Here is a 10,460-nt window from a genome sequence, read left to right on the forward strand (position 1 = left end):
ATAAATGGGCTTGGGAACTTAAAGATAAGTTAGAACACTCCCACAGCTTTGTCAGAGGTAAAATTAAAGGACAGATGCGAAGACAGAAACACTATCACGACCTCAAACTGTCATATCGAAATTTCAGAAAAGATGATGAGGTATACGTCTATTTTCCAGTAAAGAAACCTGGGATGTCTTCAAAACTGACTAGTTTCTGGAAAGGTCCTTTCAAAATTCTCGACAAATATGGCGACCTTACATATAAAGTTGACTGTGGATACAGAGGGAAACCACAAGTCATACATGTCGACAAACTTAAGAAAAAGGACAAACAGACATTAAGGACAGAATCGGATAACACTTTTGTTCCATTAGACACTGAAAACAATAGTGTTGAAGATGGTCCTATGGACATGATAGAGACTCCATATCTGCAAGACATAGCTGTACACGAGTCAACGTTGCCTGTTGAAGAAACTCAGGAAATTAGTGTTGAAGGGCGTCGTACAAGGCGAAAACCAGCCTGGATGGCAGATTATATTGTTAAATAGATTTTCTACATTTAACTGAATTAAAATGTGTATATAGTATTTCTATGTTGTAACGTTAGTTTTAGACATGCGGGACGCATGTGTTTTTGAGGCGTGGGTTATGTGATGATTTTGTATCTAAGGCTAGATTGTTTATATTGGTTACAGTTCGGAAGAAGCCTTATTTTATATATTTATATGATACTTTAATAAACATAGACAAGAGTCAGAGAGACTGGGATGAATACATTTCTTTTGTCATGATGGCATATAGAGCATCAGAGCATGAGACGATTGGGCAAACGCCAAATAGTCTCATGTTAGGAAGGGAACTATCAACCCCTTTAGACATCATGTATGAAATGCCACCATTCGTTAAAGATATCCCTGCACATAAATGGGCTTGGGAACTTAAAGAGAAGTTAGAACACTCCCACAGCTTTGTCAGAGGTAAAATTAAAGGACAGATGCGAAGACAGAAACACTATCACGACCTCAAACTGTCATATCGAAATTTCAGAAAAGATGATGAGGTATACGTCTATTTTCCAGTAAAGAAACCTGGGATGTCTTCAAAACTGACTAGTTTCTGGAAAGGTCCTTTCAAAATTCTCGACAAATATGGCGACCTTACATATAAAGTTGACTGTGGATACAGAGGGAAACCACAAGTCATACATGTCGACAAACTTAAGAAAAAGGACAAACAGACATTAAGGACAGAATCGGATAACACTTTTGTTCCATTAGACACTGAAAACAATAGTGTTGAAGATGGTCCTATGGACATGATAGAGACTCCATATATGCAAGACATAGCTGTACACGAGTCAACGTTGCCTGTTGAAGAAACTCAGGAAATTAGTGTTGAAGGGCGTCGTACAAGGCGAAAACCAGCCTGGATGGCAGATTATATTGTTAAATAGATTTTCTACATTTAACTGAATTAAAATGTGTATATAGTATTTCTATGTTGTAACGTTAGTTTTAGACATGCGGGACGCATGTGTTTTTGAGGCGTGGGTTATGTGATGATTTTGTATCTACGGCTAGATTGTTTATATTGGTTACAGTTCGGAAGAAGCCTTATTTTATATATTTATATGATACTTTAATAAACATAGAAAAGAGTCAGATGATTCGCGGGTAAACTTTGGGTCAGGTTCAATGTAAAGGGGTGTCCCTTAGGTAACTCAGATACTAGCAACGAGACACTTTGTTAGAACACCCCTCCTTCAAGAATGGTACAGTTTGAATCGGGGTATATAAGCAGGAGAGAATCCTAGCTCAGGGTCGATTGTCATAAAGTCTTCAGAGACATAAGACCACGGTACATTGATATTCGAGATCGCTCGCTCGTATATATTGTGTTATTATTACTAAGTGTAATAAAGAACAGGTCGGTGCCTGTTATAAATACGGACTTGTACATTTACAAGCGGAACCGTATTGTACCGTATAGGACAAGTGTGAGTCTGTGTGACCACCTTGTAAAGTACATAATTGTACAAGAGGAACAAAGACAAGTGTGTAAACTTGTAGGGTACATTATTGTACCAGGAGGACCAGTTTGTTCCTGACCCAGGACAAATTTGTAATAGTACAAATTAATGTAATAGTACAAATTTGTAAGAGTACAAACTTGTACCAGTGTATATAATATATTTGTGTAGAATAGTTTATAGATAGTTTATTAAGGATTGCAAAGAGCAGTTGTACATATTTTGGTTCATTGACGTTAATATTTGAATAAAGATTATTTATATATTTTATAAAGAGAGAGCAATTTTGGATCCAGTATCAAACTGGTAACGGACACATTCTAAATTGAAATAGACACGCTTACCCTGTGTACACGTTACACGTATTTTGTAATCTTCTGACCAATAGTTTGATATTGATAAAGCCATATCCAATGATATATTTTTAAACAAATTGTGTGCATAAAGTTGGTAAATGTCAAGATTCAAGATTTCAAGATTCTTTATTTCTCAAACACCATAAATTTACAATGGTACAAAGAAGTTCATCAAAAGTTATATTACAGTATAGTAGCGAACAGTGGTGATTAACCAGGAAGACTCACTTGGAAAGTTATAACCCTGATAAATTTGCACAGCTTTTTCAACTTATTTTTAATTTTTAACTGAAATAGTTTTTCAAATTTTAGTATGTTACATCTGTGCAAGAAAAAAGTATCCAAATATTGTGCTCGAAAATTTGCCAAAGAACTACACTGCAAAGTGTAATGAAATTCATCACCAATCTCGCTACAATGACATAAGTTACAATATCTAAGGTTTCGCTCAATTTTATTCCATCTACCAGTTACGATGGGTAACTTATGATTACCCTTTTAAAATCTACAATATGTTATTCTATTATTATCACTTAAAATATTCAGATATTCTTCAGATTCAATGTCAGACTTTATAAAAATATGTTGTAGTACATGTACTTTCACTAATTGGGTTTCTGATTTTTAATTTTTAATATGAAATTAAAATTGGTCTAATTAAGACCTGCATTTTACCAGATCAGAACAAAACTATGTTTATTTATGGATATTAATATTGTTGCCAGACTTGCTGTATGGGGGATTTTCCCTTTGAGAGTTGTTGACATTGCTTTTGAAATTCTTTATTATAATATAAACTTAAGGGGGCTCGTGGGTCTAAATCATTTTTTTTTTAGTATAGGATTTCGCTATATTTTTCAATAAATAAACTTTATCCTATACTTAATGGAAAAATTAAATAAAAATATGGGGTCACCGTTCATTTAAGCTCACAAAATGTCTTTGAAAGAAGCATGCATTTTTGTTAAGGTACTTTTTTTCTGTTGAACTAATAGGAGAAGATAAGGTAATATCGAAATAAAAAAAGAACTAAATTACAGAAATCGCTTAAATTTTACAATAGTTTAGTTTAAGTACAGTTCATTTGAAAAAAAAAATTAAAAAACATAGGTCACCGATGATTTAAAAATTTAATTTCAATTTTTATGCAAAAACAATGGCACTTTTTCACCAAAGGGAGATAATTCAGAACTTTTTCAATGATATACACATTTCAAAAGTCATCTGGGGACAAAACGAATTAATTGTTTTGGTTGATTTTTGTTCCATATCATAAAGTAACAACTAATAGTGTATTAAATAAAATTTGTAATGAAAAAAACAATTTTTCAATTTTTGCTGATTTTTTGTATCCTCGAGCCTCCTTAACACCTCAAAACATCCTCTTTTACAAATTGTGACTTGGATGGAGAGTTGTCTTATTGGCACTCATACCACTTTTTATCTCACCTGGCCCGAAGGGCCAAGTAAGCTTTTCTCATCACTTTGCGTCCGTCGTCCGTCGTCGTCCGTCGTCGTTAGCTTTTACAAAAATCTTCTTCTCTGAAACTACTGGGCCAAATTAAACCAAACTTGGCCACAATCATCATTGGGGTATCTAGTTTACAAAATGTGTGGCGTGACCCGGCCAACCAAGATGGCCTCCATGGCTAAAAATAGTACATAGGGGTAAAATGTAGAATTTGGCTTATAACTCTGAAACCAAAGCATTTAGAGCAAATCTGACATGGGGGTAAAATTGTTTATCAGGTAAAGATCTATCTGCGCTGAAATTTTCAGACGAATCGGACAACCGGTTGTTGGGTTGCTGCCCCTGAATTGGCAATTTTAAGGAAATTATACCGTTTTTAGCTCACCTGGCCCGAAGGGCCAAGTGAGCTTTTCTCATCACTTGGCGTCCGGCGTCCGTCGTCCGTCGTCCGTCGTCCGTCGTCGTCGTCCGTCGTTAACTTTTACAAAAATCTTCTCCTCTGAAACTACTGGGCTAATTTCAATCAAACTTGGTTACAATCATCATTGGGGTATCTAGTTTAAAAATTGTGTTCGGTGACCCCGCCAACCAACCAAGATGGCTGCCATGGCTAAAAATAGAACATGGGGGTACAATGCAGTTTTTGGATTATAACTCAAAAACCAAAGCATTTAGAGCAAATCTGACATGGGGTAAAATTGTTTATTAGGTCAAGATCTAACTGTCCTGAAATTTTCAGATGAATCGGACAACCCTTTGTTAGGTTGCTGCCCCTGAATTGGTAATTTTAAGGAAATTTTTGCTATTTTTGGTTATTATCTTGAATATTATTATAGATAGAGATAAACTGTAAATAGAAAAAATGTTAAACAAAGTAAGATTTACAAATAAGTCAACAGGTCCAAAATGGTCAGTTGACCCCTTTAGGAGTTATTGCCCTTTATAGTCAATTTTTAACCATTTTTCGTAAATCTTAGTTATCTTTTACAAAAATCTTCTCCTCTGAAACTACTGGGCCAAATTTAACCAAATATGGCCAAAATCATAATTAGGGTATTTAGTTAAAAAATTGTGTCCGGTGACCCACACAACAAACCAAGATGGCCGCCATGGCTAAAAATAGAACATAGGGGTAAAATGCAGTTTTTGGCTTATAACTCAAAAACCAAAGCAATTAGAGCAAATCTGACAGGATGAAAGTTGTTTATTAGGTCAAGATCTAACTGTCCTGAAATTTTCAGATGAATCGGACAACCCTTTGTTAGGTTGCTGCCCCTGAATTGGTAATTTTAAGGAAATTTTTGCTATTTTTGGTTATTTTCTTGAATATTATTATAGATAGAGATAAACTGTAAATAGAAAAAATGTTTAGCAAAGTAAGATTTACAAATAAGTCAACAGGTCCAAAATGGTCAGTTGACCCCTTTAGGAGTTATTGTCCTTTATAGTCAATTTTTAAACATTTTTTTCGTAAATCTTAGTTACATTTTACAAAAATCTTCTCCTCTGAAACTACTGGGCCAAATAAAAGCAAACTTGGCCACAATCATCATTGGGGTATCTAGTTTAAAAATTGTGTCCAGTGACCCAGCCAACCAACCAAGATGGCCGCCATGGCTAAAAATAGAACATAGGGGTAAAATGCAGTTTTGGGCTTATAACTTAAAAACCAAAGCATTTAGAGCAAATCTGACAGTGGAAAAAGTTGTTTATCAAGTCCAGATCTATCTGCTCTAAAATTTTCAGATGAATTGGACAACTGGTTGTTAGGTTGCTGCCCCTGAATTGGTAATTTTAAGGAAATTTTGCTGTTTTTTGTTATTATCTTGAATACTATTATAGATAGAGATAATCTGTAAACAGCAATAATGTTCAGAAAAGTAAGATTTACAAATAAGTCAACGTGACTGAAATGGCCAATTGACCCCCTAAGGAGTTATTGTCCTTTATAGTCAATTTTTTAAAATTTTCATAAAATTTGTAAATTTTTACTAACATTTTCCACTGAAACTACTTGGCCAAGTTCATTATAGATAAAGATAATTGTAAGCAGCAAGAATGTTCAGTAAAGTAAGATGTACAAACACTTCACCATCACCAAAACACAATTTTTCATGAATCTATCTGCGTCCTTTGTTTAATATTCACATATACCAAGGTGAGCGACACAGGCTCTTTAGAGCCTCTAGTTTGGCTATTATCTTGAATATTATTATAGATAGAGATAAACTGTAAACAGCAATAATGTTCAGCAAAGTAAGATCTACAAATAAGTTAATATGACTAAAATGGTCAGTTGACCCCTTAAGGAGTAATTGCCCGTTATAGTCTTTTTTACCAATTTTTCGTAATTTTTTCTAATCTTTTACAAAAATCTTCTCCTCTAAAACTACTGTTCCAAATTTAACCATACTTGGCCTTAATCATCATTGAGGTATCTAGTTTAGAAAAATGTGTGCAGTGACCCAGCCAACCAACCAAGATGGCCGCCTTGGCTAAAAATAGAACATAGGGGTAAAATGTAGATTTGGGCTTATAACTCTGAAACCAAAGCATTAAGAGCAATTCAGACATGGAGGATAAATTGTTTTGCAGGTCAAGATCTATCTGCCCCGAAATTTTCAGATGAATCCGACAACTGTTTGTTGGGTTGCTGCCCCTGAATTGGAGATTTTGAAGGAAATTTTGCTGTTTTTGGTTATTGTCTTCAATATTATTATAGATAGAGATAAACTGTAAACAGCAATAATGTTCAGCAAAGTAAGATCTACAAATAAGTCAACATGACGAAAAAGGTCAGTTGACCCCTTAAGAAGTTAATGCCCTTTATAGTCAATTTTTAATAATTTTGTAAATTTTAACAAAATATTTTCCTCTTTTACTAATGGGCAAAGTTCATTATAAATTGAGATAATTGTAAGAAGCAAGAATGTTCATTTAAGTAAGATCTACAAACACATCACCATCACCAAAACACAATTTTGTCATGAATCCATCTGTGTCTTTGTTTTATATGCACATAGACCAAGGTGTGCGACACAGGCTCTTAAGAGCCTCTATTTATAATTGAAAATAAGTCTGACAGGGACAACCGTCATTGTGTTGTTATGCTATAGAAACTTTGTATTCTTTTCTTTCGTTTTTACTAATGTGCTTTGACTATAAACCTTTTTAGCTCACCTGGCCCGAAGGGCCAAGTGAGCTTTTCTCATCACTTGGCGTCCGGCGTCCGTCGTCGTCCGGCGTCGTCCGTCGTCGTTAACTTTTACAAAAATCTTCTCCTCTGAAACTACTGGGCCAAATTTAACCAAACTTGGTCACAATCATCATTGGGGTATCTAGTTTAAAAAATGTGTTCGGTTACCCGGCCAACCAACCAAGATGGTCGCCATGGCTAAAAATAGAACATAGAGGTCAAATGCAGTTTTTGGCTTATAACTCTGAAACCGAAGCATTTAGAGCAAATCTGACATGGGGTTAAATTTTTTATTAAGTCAAGATCTATCTGCCCTGAAATTTTCAGACGAATCGGACAACCAGTTGTTGGGTTGCTGCCCCTGAATTGGCAATTTTAAGGAAATTTTGCCGTTATATGGTTATTATCTTGAATATTATTATAGATAGAGATAAACTGTAAGCAGCAATAATGTTCAGCAAAGTAAGATTTACAAATAAGTCAACATGACCGAAATGGTCATTTGACCCATATAGGAGTTATTGCCCTTTATAGTCAATTTTTAACCATTTTTCGTATATCTTAGTAATCTTTTACAAAAATCTTCTCCTCTGAAACTACTGGGCCAAATTTATCCAAACTTGGCCACAATTATCTTTTGGGTATCTAGTTTAACAAATATGTCCGGTGACCCGGCCAACTAACCAAGATGGCCGCCACGGCTAAAAATAGAACATAGGGGTAAAATGCAGTTTTTGGCTTATAACTTAAAAACCAAAGCATTTAGAGCAAATCTGACAGTTGGTAAAATCGTTTATCAGGTCAAGATCTATCTACCTTGAAATTTTCAGATGAATCTGACAACCTGTTGTTGGGTTGCTGCCCCTGAATTGGTAATTTTAAGGAAATTTTGCTGTTTTTGGTTATCTTGTATATTATTATAGATAGAGATAAACTGTAAACAGCCATTATGTTCAGCAAAGTAAGATTTACAAATAAGTCAACATGACTGAAATGGTCAGTTGGCCCCTTTAGGAGTTATTGCCCTTTATAGTCAATTTTTTACCATTTTTCGTAAATCTTAGTAATCTTTTACAAACATCTTCTCCTCTGAAACTATTGGGCCAAATTAATCCAAACTTATCCACAATCATCTTTGGGGTATCTAGTTTAAAAAATGTGTCCGATGACCCGGCCATCCAACCAAGATGGCCGCCATGGCTAAAATAGAACATAGGGGTAAAATGCAGTTTTTGGCTTATAACTCAAAAACCAAAGCGTTTAGAGCAAATCTGACATGGGGTTAAATTGTTTATCAGGTCAACATCTATCTGCCCCGAAATTTTCAGATGAATCGGACAACCCATTGTTGGGTTGCTGCCCCTGAATTGGTAATTTTAAGGAAATTTTGCTGTTTATGGTTATTATCTTGAAAATTATTATAGATAGAGATAAACTGTAAACAGCAATAATGTTCAGCAAAGTAAGATTTACAAATAAGTCAACATGACCGAAATGGTCAATTGACCCCCTAAGGAGTTATTGTCCTTTATAGTCAATTTTCAACAATTTTTATAAAATTTGTAAATTTTTACTAACATTTTCTACTGAAACTACTGGGCCAAGTTCATTAAAGATAGAGATAATTGTAAGCAGCAAGGATGTTCAGTAAAGTAAGATGTACAAACACATCACCATCACCAAAATACAATTTTGTCATGAATCCATCTGCTTCCTTTGTTTAATAGTCACATAGACCAAGGTGAGCGACACAGGCTCTTTAGAGCCTCTAGTTTTTCTTAACTCTTTCAGATATTGGGCTTATTTTTTGCATGTGAGTTAACCAAGATGAGTTACAGATTAAATTTAAGTTTTGTTCTGCTCAGCTAATTTTTGACGAAATTAAGGGCTATGGACTTTGATAAATGGTTAAAAATCACAGTTAAACAGACTTTTTTTCTAAATGCTTTTAGATATTGGGCTCATTTTTGGTATGTGAGTTACTCATGATGAGTTACAGATCAAGTTTAAGTTTTGTTCTGCGCGGCTAATTTTTGCCAAAATTAAAGGTTTACAACTTTGAAAATCAGTTATACAGACTTTTTTCTATACGCCTCCACATTTTGAGCTGATTAATGATATGTGAGACTACCATCATGTTTGTGTCCACATGTATTAAAGAAATTGCAGATTTCTCAACATTTTGAGATGGGGCCATTCGTGTCGCTTTGTCACATCTAGTTCAAAGGGGCACTAGCTGTCAAATTCATGGTCACCGATTTGACTCAAATTCTCATATTTGTTTTATAACAATGTAAAACATTTATCAAAACTATCAAAAGTCTAAAATAAACAGTTTACAGAGCATGGGGGTAGATAATATATAGGTTCGTTTCGTGTGTATTTTAGTCCAGACGCCATCTAATTAACTATCGATTTGACCTCAGATGACCATATAAGCGATGTAAACATAAATAAAGATATGAATAGATTAAACCAACACGTGCAATTGGATTTTTATAGGTCTGTTTGATTTTATTTTATAGATTAAAAATAGATGGTTCTCATTGTTTTTAACCGTATAAGAATGATTTTATGTGCATCGAATTAGTAATCAAATGATTTACCCTAGTTTCAATTTCACTGTTGACATTATTTATTTTTAAAATAACCAGTACACGTACAATGCAATGCAAATCAAACTTTAGATTTTTTATATATCTCGTAGCTAGTGCCCCTTTAAAATATTTTTATATGACCACAAACAATTTTAGTCATATATTGGTAAAACTTTGTTGTTGGCCTCCAAAGATATTTGGTTTTCAGACAATAACTTTAGTTTAAGTAAATAGAAATCTATGAAATTTAAACACAAGGTTTATAACCGCATAGGAAAGGTTGTAATCGATTTTTTGGGGGTTATAGTGCCAACAGTTTAGGAATTAAGGGCCAAAAAGGGGCTCAAATAAGCTAGGTTCCAGACAATTACTTTGGAATGGTGTATGGATCTCTCTCAAATTATACCACAAGTTTCCATACCACAAAAGGATGGTCGGGATTGGCTTTGGGGGTTATGGCTCAAACCGTTTAGGAATACTTAGGGGGTGTCCTGGTAAATGGAAAATTACTTAAGTACAATGTTTGAATTACCTTATTATCAATTTAAGTAATTACCTTATTATCAATTTATTTTTATGCCCCACCTACGATAGTAGAGGGCATTATGTTTTCTGGTCTGTGGCTCCGTTCGTCCGTTCGTCCGTCTGTGCGTCTGTTCAGGTTAAAGTTTTTGGTCAAGGTAGTTTTTGATGAAGCTGAAGTCCAATCAACTTGAAACTTAGTACAATTGTTGCTTATGATATAATCTTTTAATTTTAAAACCAAATTAGACTTTTGACCCCAATTTCACGGTCCACTGAACATAGAAAATGAAAGTGGGAGTTT

This window comes from Mytilus edulis, chromosome 2, assembly GCF_963676685.1.
Source record: "Mytilus edulis chromosome 2, xbMytEdul2.2, whole genome shotgun sequence".
NCBI lineage: Eukaryota > Metazoa > Mollusca > Bivalvia > Mytilida > Mytilidae > Mytilus > Mytilus edulis.